Consider the following 19,003-nt stretch of genomic DNA (forward strand, 5'->3'; position numbering starts at 1 on the left):
TGTTTGGGCATTAAATATCTAATTTTGTATTTTAGGTAAACATTTCTTTTTGAATGATATTATTAAAATTGAAGTGAGCATAATGTGTGCAAGACAAGGAAGTTATCATTAAAAATTTCTCAGGTTTTCAGGATACACTACAAATGTCACCACCAAAAAATCATTTCTTCATTCTTCAGTAAAGTTGAGCATTAGCATTTTTACTCATTAGAAATTATATATATATATATATATATATATATATATATATATATATATATATATATATATATATATATATATATATATATATATATATATATATATATATATATATATATATATATATATATATATATATATATATATATATATATATATATATATATATATATATACACACACACACATACATACAGTAGAAGTCCAAAAATCCGGACTGCTTGGGGATTGGGTCGGTCCGGATTTTCCGGATTCTCAGGCAGTACTTTTAAAATTCAAATTTAAGGAGGAATAAAGAAGAGATGAACAGGTACATTTTGATAGTTTATTCATTAGCAAATATAGCATGCTTCATTTATCAAAACGAGCAGTTTTGAAGAAAAAGCTGTGAATTCTAGAAATTTATTCTTTGCCTTTTTTATATCATAAATTGTAGACTTTCCAATGTCGTATGTTTCCATTAGAATAGTATTGCTCACACCACGTTCTAGTTTCTTAATTATTTCAAGTTTGTCATTCAATTTCAACGTGTTCTTCTTTCTCTTCACACAACGAAGTTTATCTACTTTAGGAGCCATTATTATGGGCTTGTACAGTACTCTGTAAATGGAAAGAGTAGGATTCAAAATTACATACGTTGTCACAGTTTGGTTGCTCGTTTTAAAGTGGCGACTGCGTGGTCGCTTGTTGACGCTGTGCAGCTGTAGCGCTCATGCATGCGCACATACACACACAAGCCAGCTAAAAAAAATTTAGTTTTCGAAAAGTCCGGATTCTTAGGTGGTCCGGATTTTTTTACTTTTACTCTCTGTGTGTGTGTATATATATATATATATATATATATATATATATATATATATATATATATATATATATATATATATATATATATATATATATATATATATATATATATATATATATATATATATATATATAATTGTTTGTTTCTGTGTATAATAGACATTGTTCAAGTTGTGTTATGAAAGCAATAATGTTGGAATTTGGAGTTTTCAGCTTGTCTGACAGCAGCCACCACCACCACCCAACTGGCTGCCTGGCACTCACGGTAAGACCTATTCCTGTCTTGCTGTTTGGGTGGTTTTAACTTTTTATTATTATGATGGATATTTCTATTTTCATTTATTTTTTATATAGTGAGTGCCATATTTAGCACATCGAATCTGACCTTTGATTTTAGTTTCCTTTTGTTCAATTTGACATAGTCCTTTATTATTTTACTTTATAGCTCTTTACATAACTTTTCCACTGTTTCTTTGCTGGTTTGTATATTATCAGATGTTTCTGGTGTTACTTTTGCAGCACATATGTTAGCAAGACAAACCCACAGTGAGAACTTGTAACATATTCTGGAGAATGATTTCACGTTGTTGGCATGTGAAGATCATTTTATCCCCTCACAAGGCAGATAAATGGCAGGCATCATGTGTATGTGTGCTTGTGCAATTACTCAAACAATGTTGTCTATGTTAATCATACATAGTATATAGACATATTACAACAGGATTTCAGTCTTTACCATCTTTGTTGACCGAAGTTGTGGCCAATTTCAGTTTAGTGGAATAGTGAATGGGGCCACATAGGAGCAGATGTTTGTTTGCTTCAGATTAGAAGCCCAGTGTCTAATCAAGAATTGGCTTGGATTTTGGTGTTGTTTAATCCTGGAATGTCTCTTATTTCCAAAGGATATTCAAAGAAGTCATTTCCTTAACTTTCTTGGGGTATTATGTCCAAAGGATATCAGGATAATACCATCTGCCTCATTTTATATTTAGAACACACCACTTCACCATTGCATACTGTATTTTGTTGTTTCGGGATGTTATTGCCCCATGAGGGATGCATTAGGGGCAACACTCGACCCAGGCAGCGTAGGGTTTGTTCTCTTTCGTGGTGAAATGATCCCCTTATAAAGGTCAATGATGGACATCACAGTCAAGACTCATCTGGACAATAGATTGATATTTCAACTTGCTTTTTATCTGACTTAGTTATATTCAGAAATTTGGTGCTTATTGACACATAAATAGGACATTGTTTCAGTTGACTTAGTGATTGATTTGCTAAATTTATTATTATGGCCAATTAAAAAGTTGTCCATGAAGTGACGATTACTTTTGAATTTTGTCACATTTTAATGATGCCGGTTAGTGTGTGCTTGACTGCTGCCTCAGATACCTGTATTCTTTTTTATTGGTACTTTGAGGTATATAGTCATGAGGGGGCAGATCATACACATCCACGATGGTATAAGCTATTGTAACTAAACGGGTTATCTCTGGGTATATACCATCTACAAATTTACGATATTGTGGTATGTTAAAGTCTGGTGTTAATTAGGAACTTCAGTTTGTGTGTTTTACAAAACTGTATTTTCTTGGTGATTTAAGTTTGTTTGGAAAATATAATTCAGGGGTGCAGTGGTTGAGTGGATACAGCACTGCCTCCTGTCATAGAGGTCACGGTTTGATCCTGGAGCTTTCTCGATCCACCCACCTTAAATGAGTACAGAGTTGGGGAAGAGAAGATGGTTGAGCGCAGTGCCAGCCGTGGTGCCTCTTTGTATACTAAAGGCTTGGTATATAATGTGCTTTATCCATGCTCTGTCTAATGCCTGTGAGGCCCATTTTCACAATTTTACTCATAAGAAATTACAGGTCAGGTTACATTTGAGTTACAGCTAGTATTTGGTTTGTGGTGTTAGCTGTCATACTCCAGTAGGTTAAACTTTGTTAGGCAGTTTGAGATTGGTTAGAGTGTGGAAATATTTATGGTGTTTTGCTCCACAAGATAGAACATGGACATTGTAATACTCCATATTGTGGGGTGCCTTAAGATTATTAGTATGTGGTATGTGTTAATTACTTGTATGAATTTACTTTTATTACAATGGAAAATCGCCAGATTATGAAATGCAGTAATTTCTCCGTTAGCTGGAATCTTCGAAGCCTGGAACTCTCCTATAGCCCCCACCCTCTTTTATTTATATTTTTTGAGCATTCTGGAAAATATATCTCCATTTTGGGCATGGGAACAAATTTTTGAGAGATTACATCATGCTTTCGATGCATGCTGGGCATGTGGGTGGGTTAGCTCAGAGTGCTCGTAAGCTATGATTGGCCATTAATATCATGTGACTGCATGGGATGCCAATGATGGCTGTTGTATTTCACAGCCTATCTCAGACTCTTGCATCATGGCACTCTTAGTTCACTGTCTTCTGCCATTGTACATTATGCTGTAAGCTTGTTCACTCTCTTACTGCTGTTTTTGCATATGATCTGTGTACTGTATTAGTACAGTACATTACTGTGCCAGCATATAATTACGTATCCTAAAATGCCGTTATAGCAGTGTTAGAGGTAAAAAGTGATTACAGTTATGTATACTGTTCCATTACTGGACCCTATCTGTAAACCAAAAATGACCCTTCCATAAGGTAAATATGTATTTTACCCTATACTGAATCACAGGTGGCATCTCACAAGGGGATGAGCTTAGCCACCTTATGCATAATCCTTAGCAAATAGTGTTGTTATGCCATACTAGTTACCCTCTGTAATAATAGAAACTGGGTGTTCTGTAACCCAGGGAGTGTGTGTACTGTACATAGCAGTGGACAGTGTATGCGAGTGTGCGTAGGGTGTATGTACAGTATGTGTACAATACCTCCTTCATGGAGGGAGAAGAGAATTACATTGAGCAACACCTGCTTACAGTAAATGGTACAGGACAAAGGCAGGCCATCCTGTTTCATCTTATCACCATTTGACCTGCCTGCATTGCAAGCTCAAAATGACAGCATTTGCTGAGGAGTATAGTGTATGCAGTAGCATATTTTGTTTACAATATATTGCACGTGTACAGTGGTGTTTGTGTAAATAAATACAGTATAGATTTGTGTGTGTCCGTGCGAGAGGCCTAGTTTAGACTCAAAAACTTCTCCAGTACAGTACCAGGAAAAATTCTGGGGATGAAAAAATTTGTTTCCATATCCGGAAATCTCTCGATCCTGCAGTGATTATTCTGGCTAACGGGGATATCACTGTACTGTACTTCTATCCTTAATTATTAATGTATGGTTAATCCCTATAAATGATATTCTAGTGCCAGTTTGTGAATTGTATTGCTTTTTATTAAAAAAAAATTCTTGTACTTACATCATGACTACACACACATTCAGTAACTTTTTTATTCAGAAATATAAGTAAGAGTGTAAAGAACATTAAGGCATCTGATCATAACATGTTGAGAATTATTAAGTTTTGTTTAACTAATCAGTACAATAGTAATTCCCATGTGATGATACTACAAATAATGTTCTTGTTGTATGGTGGTAAACCTAGCAAATGGAGACAAGCTTTGTGCAGGAAAACCTTACTTACCAGATTTGGAAAGTCCCCAGTAGAGTTCATTGATGCATCATGGCAGTATTAGAATTGTCTTTTGTATTGATGACTGCATGATTGTATGATCTAATTATGATGATGATATTCCATTGTATTTTTTAAATTAAGCATTTGGGTTTTCAAAGTTGGATCACATTTTTTCCCACCCAAATACAGTATCTAGATCATGTTTATTGTCCTTGGGTTTTCCTAATTTAAGAAAAGTCCAGGTCAGAAAACCACTGCCATGCCCTTTGCAAAAGTAATTGAGTTATTTTCAAAAGTAAAAAGAAGTACAATTTTATGACTTTATATTTTCATTAACCTCGGTGAAGAGATTTAACAGCATTTTTTTTTCCGAGGTTGTTTGTATTGTCCTTATACAGTGGTTCCTCGGTTAACGAACACAATTCGTTCCAGAAGGTCGTTCGTTTACCGAAAATTTCGTTAACCGAAACCATTGTTTCAATGGGATTTTGGGTAATTGGTTCCAGCTCACCGAAAATTACATACAAAGTAAAAAAAAATGCAGTAAAGTGCACTTACTTTGAGGTGTGTATGTAGAAGGCTCCTGGTTGATGATGATGATGGGAATTAGAAGTGGGGGTGGAAGAGAAATCACCCCATGCTTGATGCCGTCATTTCACCCATAAAATTTTAAGTTTACTAGGTGTAATTCAAGATTATTTTCTTTAAATAAACACTGCACTGCACCATATATTGTCAATATGTTAAATAAATTACAGAATGACCAATAATTGTACTGTAAAAATGTAAAATACTCTTGAGTTCAAGAGACCCACAAGCAAGATGTTTCCTCCACTGAACAGAGATACAAACTGAGGCCTTGGTGGGTAAGTGAAGTGGCTGATGGGCGCACCAAAAACTAATTCCCTGCACTGCAATTATTTAAATAAGTGTTTAAAATTACTAAAAAAATTAATGTAAAACTTGGAAAATTATTGAATAGTACAACCTTCTTGATATTTACTCCAATTTTAACGAATCTAAGCCCTAGAACCGATTTCAATATTGGCGGACTAATCTTCCAGCTGGTGAGCAAGCCAAAGCATGTCGAAACATTTTCGTAAGAATTTCGTTAACCGAATTTTTTTTCGTTAACCGAAATTAAGAGTCTTATGGAAGGTAATTCGTTAACCGAAATTTCGTTAAACGAGGCGTTCGTTAACCGAGGGACCACTGTACAGTACTATATTGGATTACAAGATGTAGTTAGTATATGAAATGATAGTTGCTCTGACTCACCTGAAATGACCGGTAAATTACTTGTCAGTGGTAAAGTACGCTTGTGATAGGAAGCCAGTAGTACGTAAAACTCTTCAGCAGATATATTACTGAGGAAGAGAGTGAGAGGTGTAGTTGTGGAAGCTGCCGAGTTATTGACACTCGGAGAACTCCACGTTAAGGGTTGGCCTAAAGATGACAGCCTATAACTTGGACAACGGACCTCTTTATCTACTACTGTATCAGCATAGTTGGAGGGAGTAGGGTGTTGATAGTGAGCATAGCCCAATCCACTTGCCCTAAAGTAACTTAAGAATAACTTTAAAGATGCAGATTACAGTAGGTCAAGTTGATTTTAGTTTGTGATTGATTTAGTTAATTCTTTGAGTTCATTGTTGTTATGTTTTACTGAGAGATGAATACAGTATATATATTTCCAGCTGTTTTATGGTGCATTTGAGCCCTTCACTGGACTGGATGGATGGACTGGTGATGGATTAGTCATGTAATTTGTTATTTAGTTTGTGGTTTTAAGTTTGTCTTCATTTGTGAGATTTACCAAGACTTTGTGTGTGCTTCAATGTGTTTAGTTCAATGTCTTTAAGAATTGGTAATTACTTTTCTACAATTAAGGACTAGCAGTAAGAGAATTTATTTTGTCATGGGTGCTGAGCCCTATATTTTTTTTGTGGTCAATTAGATGAACATTAGGCTTTTATTTTTTTTTTCTTCCAGGAAGTTAGTAATCAACAGTGACAGGTTAGTGCCATTCAGGACTGTTTTTCTTACTGTTTTGTACTGAAATATTATTTGAAGTCAGACTTGTAGTCTTACTATTCTAATGCCTTGAGGGGGTTGGCAATGACTGAAGAGTCTCCAGCTAGCGAGTCTTGTTCTCCCTTCCTTCCTTCCTGCCTGCTTGAATCATACTCCTCATGTAATTTGTCTTTTTCATTGTCAGGGATGCCAATTTCACACTTTTCAAGCTCCACATATTCTTTTATTCCTTTCTTACAGGTATGTATTCTGGCTATTTCTCATTCATTGCACTCTCCAGATATCCTGACCACCAGTCATGTTGTCCTCTTCCATCCATTGCCTGTAAAATATTCTATCATAAACCTGTTGTACTGTTCATAGCACATTCACCTCTTTGTACATGTTCCCTCTTCATTCCTTTGTCATGTTGCCCAGCCTTAACTGGCTTGTTGCAACCAAACATTGCCTCACCAACTTCATCTAGCTTTGCTGGACCTGACCTAGTTTAGAGTCCCTGTATAAAGAGAGTAGCAACAACCTGAATTTAATACCAACTTGTTGCCACTGAGCCACCTGTGTTGTAGTGTATTGTTCCTTGATGCACACTTTCTACAAACTTTAGATTACAATAAATTCTCAATAAACTGTACCATAAATCAATATTGTAGAGTAACATTTTAAACAACTTATAAGTTTGCTATTTCCTGTACAGTATTTTAATCAAAATAATTATGATGATAATATAGGAAATAAGGGAAAAAAGAGCAAAAGATAAGACTTAGCCCATTATTGCAGGCAATCATCTAATTCTGTTGTGGATATTATTCATTTTCATATTCTACAATGCCAATTTGCAGGTAAAGGAGGAGGAAGTATCTCTTCAAGTGTTTAACAGTAATTTACACCCATAAAACTTAACCAACACAATAATGATGTAGTGTAGTGGCCTTCCACCCAAGGCAACCGAGCTTATTTTCCCACACTTTTCTTCTTTCGAGATCTGCTGGGAACCTGGGCATCTTAAAACCCTTATCTGACCTATTGCTGCATCCAAATGCGCAACATCCCAACATTATGTATAGAAGGATCACTCATCCATCCATCTAAAACAATAGTCTGATCCTAACTGATGTGCACAGATAGCAATGATATGGTGCCCAGATATCACGTAATCTTATTTTCAAGGACCTTCCATGTTGCTACTCTAGTATGTAGGGACTCTTATCTTAACCTAATCTAGTTTAGTTTGACCTTACCAAAAGCTACCTTAACTTATCCTTCCCAAATGTAGCTGCTCTTGAAAGTGAGTCATATGCATGATAGCATGTTAGGGGGCAGTGCGGATACAGTACCGTGAATGCTAAGCCTTCCACACACAAGGAGGCTCGGTGGCCAGCACTGCACTTGACCGCCTTCAATTCCTCAGCTTTACAATTAGGTGCCTCATTCACAGCTGGGTGGACTGGGGGTGCCCTGGGCGTGAATCATTGACCATTAGGACGGGAGGAGAGTGCTGTATCCACATAGCTGCTTAGCCTAACCTGCCCTGAAACCTCTGCCTTAGCCTAGTGTAGTATAATGTAGCACAACCCAACCCATGAGACTCTACTGTCACTGCTATACCAATATACTGTATCGTCTTTCACGCAAAAAAAATTAACTGCAATATTTTGCTTTTCAATATAAAATGTCATGAATTATATAAAGGGGATAAACAAAATTTAAATTAAGTTCATTTAGGGATTCTAAATTTTCATAATTTTATTTTCAGGTTAAATGAAATTGTTCCATATTTCAAAAACTACCAGATTCACTGTTTACACTTGCAGACATGTTTAGATTTGCCAAAACACAGTGTAGAATTTGTTCACTGGCTGTGATACTGTTTACTGTTGGCATAATTGCTGTCAATATATTTTTAAAAAATTATTGCTGTAACAACACTTGAGCTTGGTTAAATTTTTAAATCATATGTACAAGGAACTTTTAAATATATTTAATTTAATCACTGTGCATAATTTTTAAACTTAAAATTTTACATAATTGCCATTATTCTGTACCTTTTCTTGAATTTTATTCCCCTAACCGAATAATTTTGGGGGTACAGTCATCATGGTATCCAGCCATTCATCTGTCTGTTCATGGACAATTTTATCCTCACAATAACTTCTACTCAGAGCATTTCAGTAAAACTTAATACACAGGACCCTTAATTGGTAGACGAATGAGTAGATTTTGATGTTCACCAGATCAGAGGTTACTAGTCAGTGGGATTGGCCTTTCCACTGATTTCTCAAGTTAATATTATTGTTGTAGATGAAAATGGAATGCTAGTTTTGTTGTCTTTTACTCAAGTGACATTGCCGAGTTACTATACACTTTAAATAACACCAGGTCAGTTGTTATGTAGTCATTGGTTTGAATAAATTAAGTACTTTTTGTGGTTTATATACAGTACAGTACTTTAAATTCTTGTTAGACACTAAGGTTAGTCTTAAATGTTTATATATTTGTTATTAATACAGTTTGCTTACTCTTGTATTGGGATATTTATTGGGGTTGCAGTCAAATATCTTCCAGGCCTACTTGGTCCCAACCTGGGCAGTAAGATTAGGCTTGGGAGGCCTCGTCCTATTTAACCAGTCATCACATACTGACAGGACATTGAATAGATTCAAACTCAGAAACATTATTAAAAGTATTGTATAGGATTAGGTGTAGAGCTAAGGTAGATACCTAATGGTGACAATGTCATAAAGATAATAACATAGCCTTTATGTGAATAGAAGGTATCTGAAACTACTTAACAACCACCACTTGGCCATTGCAGGTGGATGAGCCCAGCTGGTTGGTTGGCTGGCAGGTGAGGGTGGGTGATGGTGGCTCGGCTGGCTGGGTAAGATGTAATTATCAAGACCTTAGTTATCACTCACAACACCCGACACCCACCACTCTTAGACCGTATGATACTCCTCACAACCCATCACTTAAAAAGTCATACAGTCTCGTTCCAGTTCTTCCCAAGCTCTTCTGGGACTTGGTTCTGTTGGACTGTTTTCGTGTTTCCTATTTCTGTGGTGATAAGACTTTTGAACTTGATTCTGTGTTTTAATAATAGGGTCTGTCATTAATGCAGTAAGACTGGTACTGAGATTTTCTTTATTTTGCCTATGCAGTATATATGCTGTAAGGCTATACATATATGCATAATCTTCATAAAAAAAATATTTTGTTGGTGTACTATTATTGTTTTTATTTTTATACAGTGTTTTTTTTTTTCTTTTCTTTTTTTTAATAGAACAGTTAATGTTTGTTCATTTATGTCTCATGCAGGCCACTCGTGTATTTCATTATTTCTTGGTTACTTTTTTCTGTGCATTGCATGTTACTTCATGAATATCTCTCATTATCTTTATTTTATATAGTTTTCAATGGGTAATATGCTAATGATATCTTGTATGTTAATTATTACTATATATATAGCATTCTTATATAATTTTTAGTCCAAAAAGTTTTCTTTAAGTGATGATGGTTAGGATTCTATACCGTGTGAGATGTGGATGAACGTCACCACAGTGAATTGGTTGGTGACCTTGGGATGAACTGTACATCCGTCAAATGTGGCGAAGAACAGTTTTCATAGTGTATAATTGCCACAGGAACTCAAATATCAGGTATAACGACATATCAGACGCTTTGACCGTTGTTGGTGAGGCACACGTGACCCCAAGTAACAAACCTTGGAACTGCTGTGCCCACGTCAAAAGAGCAATCTACATACGGGTGAGGATCGAGGCGTAGGATATTCTCGGTTCATCATCTTGGCCGTCTGTTGATGTTCATCTTTTGTTCATCATTGTCACTTCTGGTGCTGTAAGTACAATCACTGCACAAATAAACATATTTGTGCATGATTGGCTGTGAATATGTACATACTCTGTACATATTTAATTCTGATAAAATAAAATAATAAAATAAAATCATTTTTTCTTTTATACCTGTTATTCTTTTTGGGTTTAGGTCTTTTTAAGGTGGTTAAAGAAGTTCAGGAAAGGTCATGTTAGATTAAATTACTATTAAGTTATATTAGGTTATGAGTAAACCTGCTTGGATTAAAGTTATGAAAAACAGGTTAGGTTAAAACTGAAGTGTGAAGTTAGGCGCAAGTTAATGGTAAGGGTGTCAGTTTAGATTAAAGTGTAGGTTAAAGGTAAAGGTCATATTAAGTGACACTTAAGGGTAGGTTAGATAAGTGAGGGTAAAGTTGTAGGTGTTGCATCAGGTCATGATAAGATTTCAGGTAGCCCATGTTAGTTTAAATTGGGTTAAAGTTTTAGGCTGCCTATGAATGAACTCAATGTTTACTGTACATCATTAACAAATGCAAACATTTGAACAGCCCCATGCCTCACCAGTTAAGTTACTTTACACTAATGTATTTCCCTGTTTGGAAATAAACAGATCCTTTTTCTAATGCTATTGGCAATGATGTATACAGGTGATTAACCGAAAGGTTTAGATTTAATTAATGAAAAGTTTAATAGGACATAGGTCTGATCAATCAAAATGTAGTACTGTATTGTACAGTACTAATGTTTCCAAGAAGTACTGTATTCAATTTGTGTATCTGACAGGAATATTGTACAGTTTACTGTATATCAGAAAACAGAAATATGAGAATAGCCTTAACTTAGGCTAATTTGGGATATTGGAAAAATAAAGCTGCACTGTTTTGAAATATGACATTACAGTACTGTAAGGTACAAGTATGTATAAATATACTGTATACTGTACTACGTCTTGGGATGAGTGGTACGAGCTCTATACCACAATTTCTGATGTGGTATCTAATCTGTAAGGTCAAAGACGATGCCAGGATACTTAAACACTTACTCGTATGATAGTGTTCTCTTCTGTGTGACTCATTCACTGGTAGTGTGGGGCATACTTTATACAGTATGTTACTTCAATTCTCATATAAGAGTACTACTGTACTGTATATGTACAATAGTTCCTTTAATATTAGCCAGTGAGTTGGATCACCTGAAAATTAGCCTCCTCCAGCTTATTTCATTTGTTGATTAAAGATCCTAATACTACTGGGGGGGGAGGTTAATGTTGAAGGTAAAATAAAGTGGGTGTAATCTTCAGGTGAGCCACTAGGTTTACTGGAAAATTTGCCAGTTGTATACATATTAGTTTTGTGCAACTGGCAGTATTGTGAAAATATATATACAGTATACAGTACTGTAGTCTGGTTTTACGCAGTTAATTAAACCCATGGAGGTCCGTGTATAAAGTGAAATGCGTAAATAAAATAACAGAACCTATGGGATTAATTGAAATAGAGACTGGGCCGACCGCCAGACTTGCCTTTTTTTGGCTATCGCCGACACAATACTGTACATTGTAGTAAAATTAGCATCTTAATTTTATAATGGTAGTTCAGGGCCTCTCGGGGGTGGTGGGGGTCCAGCGGAAGCCATTGTGTAGAAAAAAAAAAGCACTGGTTCCTGGGCGCGAGTGAATATACGCGGAGACACCGAGACTGAAAGTGGCGGCGGAGAGCGTGGGTGGTAAGGATACGTGGCCCAATCACAGTCTGCGACGTCACCGGCGCGAGTCTGACGTCAGCGCCCAGCACCTCGACCTGCTGCTTGCAGGTCGGACATACAAGCGCCGCAGCCATATAAAATATTTTTCAAATTACGTATTTTCTAGTACCGACGTTACTGTACCTGCAAAGGTCTGTGAAACAACTAACAGATTATTCTATTGTATCATGCCAGAAACAGTTAATATCATTGTCGTTTCTGCAAAACTTGTAAACAGAAATATCTCCGTTAGCCGGAATCCCTCAAACCCGGAACTCTCCGATAGCTGGAATTGAAATTTTCTCGGAAAATCATTCTAAAAGCCAGAATTTTCCGGAAAATTCTGGCTTTCGGAAAGATTTTCCAAGGGGCACATTTTAAAAAAAAATTCCGATACTTGGAAAATCCGGGGATGGAGTTTTTTCTAGGTTTGAGAGATGAAAATCAGGTGCATTTTCTGAAAATTCTGAGAAATTTTCCGTTACCCAGATAATTCCGGGGATGAGGGATATTTTTCCGGGTTCGAGAGATGATGTACTGTAATGGGTAATTTCTGGAACATCCGAGAACATTTTTCTGTTACCCGGAAAATTCCGGGGATGAGATTTTTTTCGGGCTTTGAGAGAGTCATCTCGTTACCCGGAAATCTCTCATTCCCAGAAGTGCTCTGCACCAATTGTTCCAGCTAATGAGAATATCACTATTTCCTTATTGACTGACAACAAACTAAGTGTCAGGAGAGTATAAGAAAGAAAATAAGGTAGAGAGACATGAAAAAAATGAGAGAGATGAGAGTAACAGACTGATAACTGTCGTAGGAAGACATGAGTGGTCTGCAGATAAAGAAGTACGGTACAGCACTGAATGAATCATATATTGGGTAATATCAACAGTGATGGGTTAATACTAAGAATTTCTTAACCGAAGAAATTTGTGAACTGAAGATTAGCCCCCGTTTATTTCACCTTGTGGTGATTAAACCTTAACTCTACCTGGGGGGGATTAGGTTAAGTGAGCGTTTGAATGACTAATACACTATTCATGTGCAATAAGCTGGGGCTAATTTTCAAAATGGTCCCAAATTTGTAGTACAGGTAGTACTTAACTCATGTTACTAATTTTCATTTTGCATAGACTTATACCTTTATGTAAATATAGAAGACCAATGGGTACTAAACACAATGGCTTTGTCGCTATCTTCAACAATTCGTGATTGAACGCCATATCTGTATATAGGATTTTTTTTTTTCGTGCCTGGTTCCGAGAGATTTTACGTGCTAATCTTTTAGACTTATTTTACCGCTGTCTTTGGACGATTATTTTGTTCATATACTTGTACTGTACAACAAACACATCCGAATACACAACTGCAACTATATCCAGAGGTCCCAAGTGAGCTTAAATTTCAAATGAAGAAAAATAATCCCTCCAATTTTCAAATGCCTAGGTCGAACTTTCAGACTATATTTTTATTTCTCCCACTGACGGCCATTGTGTCGACTTAAGTAGGATCTCTGCACAGTACTCTAAACACAATACTGTACAGTATTTGCATAATTATCCAATCGGTTAATTCACCTTTATGCCAAAGGTATTGTACATTGGGGTCTAAGTTCAATATCCAACAATTGAGAGGGAATTTTTCTTCTTTACTAATTATTGTACCGAATTTCACCATTACAGTAGAGCAACAGCTAAGAATGTATAATTCTTTCAAAGCAGACTAATAACCCCATTGAACAAAGTGCTCTATTTCATCATTCGAAGCTTCAAAATGTTGTGAAAAACTGTGAACTTTTATCTCATCTGGAAGATAAAATTTATCACTTAAAAAACTTAACAGGGCAGAATGTTTACTGACGCACTAATATGACCCAGACATCAATATGCCATCAAAGTGAGTTAATTATACAGTTTTCTGGGTTTATCTGAAAACTAACTCCCTTATTTTACCTTAGATTAACCACTTTAAAGATAACCTAACCAAATTCCCTTAGGTGGGATTAAGGTGCTTAATCATCAGGTGAAATAAGCTTGGGATCTAATCATCATGTGATCCTTGTTCCTTGTCGTATTAAAGAGACACGTGATTGTTTTTATTTTGTGTGTAAACGGCCATTTATCTATCTGGAGTTTAGAACACAGTAATTCAAATAACAGATGGATTTTATGAGCTGATAAGGTAACCTACCTCTAGCGGCAACCTTGTTCATTTTTAAACAATGTTGTTTTAAAGTAAAGTTGTTATCTTTACCTTATTCTCTTCTTCATTTATTAGCTTCCTAGCCATTTGGGACGTCGCTGTATTTTCTCTTACTGTTGGCAAAATCTGTACTGTACAAGTACTGGACGTTTGCCATACCAGCATTGTTCAACTCAGGAATTAATGGATCTCATACAGTCCTGTCATAACCTTTTACTCGTGTCTTTGCGCGCTTGTGTGTTGTACTCTTGTTAGTTCATTAATCTTCTTAGTGTGTTTGTTTATCTTTGTGAGTTTATTTATCTTTTTCATGTGCTTATCTTTGTGTTTGTTGCTTTATCTTTGTTTGTTTTCTTCGTTTGTTTATCCTCTTGTGTTTATTTTCTGTATGTTTATCTCTATCTTCTAATTTTGTTAATTTTCTAAGTGTTTTTTTATCTTTGTTTATCTTCTTGGTGTGTTTGTTTATCTTAGCATGTTTTGTTTTCTTTGTGTGTTTTCATGTTTGTTTTGCTTCATTTGTTGTGTTCTTCGCAGTTTATCTATTCTTTTCAATTGCTTGTTTATCTTTTTTGTTTTGGTTTATCTTCTCCATTTATTTACATTCCTCGTCTTTGTTTATATCCGGATATTTATCTTCATCATAAGTTTTTAATCACGAGGGCCAGAAGCTACATGGCAATGAAGCCAACAAAGAACAAGACAATTTAAAGTTAAATGGGGGTAATGAGTGTTGTTAGGTATGTTTTGGGGTAAAGCCTAAAACTAATTGGGAAACTCTGCACTAGTCTTATCCATCTATATATAAAAATTGTGTGATATAAAACGTGTCGATATTTTAAACTCTTGGGGGTCACTGGATCGACCCCGGGGCACTCTCAGTCATGGTTATGAAACTCACCATTATTCAAGATAACAGATTTCTTGATAAATTTCGCTTTAATTGCCTAGCACTCAAGAGGCTGGCTAAGTAATCATACATACTCAAGGAGTTAAATAGTCGCACTTAAGGAGTTAAAAATCGTACCTAGAGCTTTAAAAATCGTACTAAAAAATTTAAAAGTAAAAAAAGTAAAATTACTTAAGGGTTTAAAGATCATACTCAATGTATTGGCATCGTACAAGTGAAATTAAGTCATAGTACACTTGTGTTTACAAATATCTTGACTGAGAATGCCGCGGGGGTTGGGTTGGGGAGGGTCCAGCTCAAGGACAGTGGCGTGGTGACGAGTGAAATGATGCGCAATATCTGCCTTCTCTAGCTGTAAACACCGCCACACTCCTACCACTCCACCCCCTGCTTTGTTATTAACGTCTGGCTACGCTAACTGCTCACCTGTCACCATACCAAGGTTACATCAAGATCAAGAATTTAGGATTTATGTTACGGTGGATTCAATGTGACGCCGTATCTGAAAAAAAAATCTCAATTGGTGTAGTTTTTGGTATCTACTGGTCTAGAGAAACGATCTAAGTAATTAATGTTTACACCGTACTCTTATGTAATTAAATTTGATGAGTTTAATTTTTGCATTATGTAGTTTGGATCGGGTTACATATAATGATATTGTAGGGGTATCGAGATATTAATGTCGTCTAGCACTCAGGATGGAAGGAAACTCTAATGTGGTTTTCTTGTATAATATATAAGTTATATGATAGACTTTGCTGATTAATTCGCTTCATTAATTATTTTCGATGTGTTGTTGCATAAGCTTAAACCATTGCCTTCAGAGTTTTTACTGGGAGATGGTGCTCACTCATACAGTATTATTTGTTGTGGTTCCCATATACAGGTACATGTATTCTCGCTGCTGCAGACAACAAGTATTTACTCGACCTTTCGTTGACGTATGGGGAAAGAAGTCGTCCCATTTGGAGAGGCTGCTGACGTCAAAACACTTCACAATCACATCTCTGGACCATCTGGCTCTTTTTATCCGCCCATCACAAGGTTGGGAAGGTGGATTAGTGCACTGTATATTCTTTGTTGATGTTACTGATTAGAAACAGAAGTAACCTTTTAACAGTTTTTTTTTTGGGGTGGGGGGCGGCCCGACATCCTTATGTAAGGTGAAGCGCAAAAGCGTTTACAGCGCCCAGCAGGGAAGCATGCTAAGTTCATGCTTGCCTTTATGTCTCACGAGTTAAGGGCGTAGAAGCCTGAAGAGTCAGTGGTTTATGTCATCAAGTTATTGGAAGCTCCAACAACTCCCTGAATACGAATTCGCAACTTTCGACTTACAACAGGTACCTACTGTACTGCTAGGTGAACTCAAGTTATTGGAAGCTCCAACAACTCCCTGAATACGAATTCGCAACTTTCGACTTACAACAGGTACCTACTTTACTGCTAGGTGAACAGTTGGATCCTATGTTGAACTCACCTGTCGCGCGTGAATTTGTATAACGAAGTTACTGGTTATCTAATTTATATCTATCTATCTACCAATTTCTACATATTTATTTGAACTTGGGTATGGGGTGCGTTTTTGTGGTCGTGGGAGAACGTATACAACGGAAACAATTATACTGTATAGCTGCGTCCAGCATGCAAGTTTTACTGATATTCCAGCATTTTTAATTCCTTTATTTTCCCCACCTTTATGGGAAAATTTAACATGCGAATCTTAAGAAAGCCAGGCTTTGTTGTCCATTATTGAATTTTAATGACTGGGGTGCCAACTGGGCTTTTAATTATAGAAGCGTCGAGGACGAATATTTTTACTGTGTGTTTATTCCAGATATATCTGCCTTGGGCGACACCTCTAGCCTGCTGTTTTAAAGTTGAGACGCGCTGAGGCTTTGTTGCATGATTCATGAACAAGGAAGAGGGCGAAATACGGTTACCTGCCAAAGAGTCGTCATAAATAGCCAAACAAATGCCGTTCGCTCTATGTAAAGTCAGAAATGATTTGAGTGCAGACGCGTTGCCTGTGATCACCTTCACGAGCCTCACCGTCACAGGCACATGTAGTAGATATGTATAGAAAAGAGACGTAAGCTGAGAAATATGCAAGAGGTGTAGGAGGAAGATAAAGTTAGAAGGTGGGGAATAGAGTGGGAGATTGAAAGCGGCCAGGGTAGGCAAGCTAAGCTAACCTTGGTGACGTTTAGTTTGGAGGGCCCCTCCAGGTCCTTGTGTAAATGGAGGGATATCCCCATCTTTTTCATTGCCTAATTTTGGCGGGTGAGTTTGTATTTTTGTTAATTGGGTGGTATATTTTAATTTTCAGCGTGTATAAGAACATAAGAATGGAGGAAACTGCAGCGGGCCTATTGGCCCATACTGGGCAGTCCCGTTTACACCCAATTGCTCATATAAGCATCCAACCTATGTTTGAAGCTATTCAGCGTATTCGAGTTAATGATGATATTTGGTAACTTGTTCCATTCATCCACTACTCTGTTTCCAAACCAGTGTTTACCTATTTCACGCCTAAATCTAAATTTGTCTAATTTAAAACCATTGTTACGAGTTCGCTCCTGGTTGGATAGTTTGAGTACCTTTGTAATGTCCCCTTTGTTTAGCCCTGCCTTCCACTTATACACCTCTATCAGGTCGCCCCTCACTCTACGTCTCGAGGGAGTGCAAATTAAGATGCTTTAACCTGTCTCTACACTCAAGGTTCCTAATGCCCGGGATTAGTCTTGTCATTCTCCTCTGAATTCTTTCCAATGATTCTATATCCATCCTGTAATACGGTGACCAGAACTGAACTGCGTAATCCAGGTGTGGTCTCACAAGCGCAAGATACAGTTTTAGAATGACCTCGCTAGTCTTGTAACTAACACTCCTTTCAATCTAAGACAAAAGTCGTGTCGCGGTTTTGTCCGAAGATTAAATATAACTCGTGAAACATTATGAGAGCCCTGCCACTAGGCAGAGCACCAAAAGTTTTAGCCCTTCAGCATATGTGTTCACCAAATTTCACCACACGACTTTTGTCTTTCATTGTACAGTGGCTCTGGTTCTATATTATAATTTTTTATGCCATTTGGCCACCAGCTGTGTGTTGTGTTATTATGTTCTTGTGTTAGTTATTGTAGTATGGGGTCCTCTGATTCTTGTAGTTTTCCCATATTGCTAGAGTGTGCGTTGTGATGTTGATAGTGGTTATGTTGTGTTCTGAACAGTGACATCACCCACATGACTCTGACCAATATATACTGCTAATGAATATGATGTATTTCTTTGTGTACGAACCTCTGTCTTGCATGTCAGTGAACAGTGACATTACCCATATGAATCTGATATATATATATATATATATATATATATATATATATATATATATATATATATATATATATATATATATATATATATATATATATGCAAGTAAATCACTGTAGGTGCGCGTGATCTAGGTATATGTGTGTGTGTGTGTGTGTGTGTGTGTGCAAGTAAATCACTGTAGGTGCGCGTGATCCCAACCACTACTATGTGCCAAGGCTACCCCGCTACCAGTCTCTGCCAATTCTTCCGTGATAACAGATTAACGTAACTTACTTCATGGCGAGTGACTGTTTGCACCGTCACAACAAGAGACACTTAGCTGTTGGTCATCAGAGGACATGTGGTGGATAGT

At 36.7% G+C, this 19,003-nt stretch overlaps 1 long non-coding RNA gene across 1 annotated transcript; it reads left to right on the forward strand.

Moving 5' to 3' along the window:
* Window positions 1-1,067: 1,067 nt before the first annotated feature.
* Window positions 1,068-10,594, forward strand: LOC121866390. Its single transcript, XR_006088967.1, has 2 exons — window positions 1,068-1,270; window positions 6,591-10,594. It is a non-coding gene; the product is annotated as an uncharacterized LOC121866390 (long non-coding RNA).
* The last annotated feature ends 8,409 nt before the right edge of the window (window positions 10,595-19,003 follow it).

The sequence above is a fragment of the Homarus americanus genome, unplaced genomic scaffold, assembly GCF_018991925.1.
Source record: "Homarus americanus isolate GMGI-L3 unplaced genomic scaffold, GMGI_Hamer_2.0 scaffold16430, whole genome shotgun sequence".
NCBI classification, from domain to species: Eukaryota; Metazoa; Arthropoda; class Malacostraca; order Decapoda; family Nephropidae; genus Homarus; species Homarus americanus.